The sequence below is a fragment of the Wasmannia auropunctata genome, unplaced genomic scaffold (assembly GCF_000956235.1).
Source record: "Wasmannia auropunctata unplaced genomic scaffold, wasmannia.A_1.0 LD336043.1, whole genome shotgun sequence".
Taxonomy (NCBI): domain Eukaryota; kingdom Metazoa; phylum Arthropoda; class Insecta; order Hymenoptera; family Formicidae; genus Wasmannia; species Wasmannia auropunctata.
The window spans coordinates 271,772-273,046 of record NW_012026847.1 but is presented as its reverse complement, the minus strand read 5'-3'; the positions used below and the strand labels follow the sequence as shown (position 1 = coordinate 273,046).

The 1,275-nt window shown below is 32.3% G+C and overlaps 1 protein-coding gene across 1 annotated transcript in view; it reads left to right on the top strand.

Annotated features, from left to right (window-relative positions):
• Nucleotides 1-86: 86 nt before the first annotated feature.
• Nucleotides 87-1,275, top strand: part of LOC105451849 (cytochrome P450 4C1-like) — a 5,989-nt gene continuing 4,800 nt past the window's right edge. Inside the window, exon 1 of the mRNA XM_011692544.1 lies at nt 87-255. The gene's annotated coding sequence lies outside the window, so the exon portion shown is untranslated. The remainder of the gene's footprint in view (nt 256-1,275) is intronic.

Here is a 1,275-nt window from a genome sequence, read left to right as displayed (position 1 = left end):
CTTTTATGACTTTTATATTTGCTCTATGTAACACTATTGGTTAGCATGCCAGGTTACAAGGCCTCCAGCAATGTTTTTAAAATATAACTGTAACCTTACAGAACTTCAATGTGCCTCGCCGCTCAGTTAGACACATGTCAGCTCTTGTATTGACAGCACGTTAAAATTCCATTGTAACGTATTTATTCCTGCTCTATGCGGATTGCAATTGGTAATATTTGCCAAAGCTTCGTCTGGACCATCGAACGGCATTGGGTAAGTCGCTGCGCCGACAATAGTTGTTTGGTTCAGATTTAAGATCCACAGTTCTTTTGCAGATGAGATAAATAAGTGGGTTTGTTTCGATCTAATGAATATCCCTTACGAAAAAATATGATTGGGAGCTAATGGTAACTATTGACACTCAATCATAGCTATTGATTGACAAATAGTAACTATTGGGTCACCAATAGTAATGATTGGATTGTCAAAGGTAACCATTGACGCTTAAAGAGTACGCGGTTGGAAGGACCAATGATTACTGTTGAAACTCATAGTAACGATTGACGAACAAACGCAACTATTAGTTTATGTAATAGTAACGATTGGAAAGACCATCAGGGTTACGATTCAAACTTAGTTAAAATTTGTGACTCAATAGTAACGATTGACAAACGGATGTAACCATTAGGTTATGAATAGTAACGATTGAAGAGACCAAGGGTACGATTCGAACTAATTAGTCAAAATTTGTGACTTAATAGTAACGATTGACGAAAGAATGTAATCATTGGCTTATAAATAGTAATAATTGGAGAGCGTACCAATGGTTACGATTCAAAATTATTGTTAATCAAAATTGCAGACTAATTATATGTCGTAAATACTTTCTTTCTACATATTTTTTGAAAATAAAAAGAAACGTTTTAAAAAACATTATTTTCCACTTTTTGCGTATTAAAAAAGTTTGTATACTTATTTTGTAAAAGACAATATATACGTATTATTTTAAAAATAAATTGTTATTAATATATATTTTATTTACGAATCTTTCATTAAAATACACTGCTCAAAAAAATTATGGCATAGAAAAATTTTGAGCAAAAATTGGTCAACTTTGGTTAACGGTAACTCCGCGAAAAATCATCGTAAAATGATGAATTTTTTTTCAAATGAAAGCTTGAAATCTCTACTTTAAAATACCGTGAGTGAATTTTAAATTTAACGCACCCCTGTGGCTGTAAACTCTTAAATCTGAGAGCATGTTTGCCACACTGAAAATTTGCAAAGTTTGAA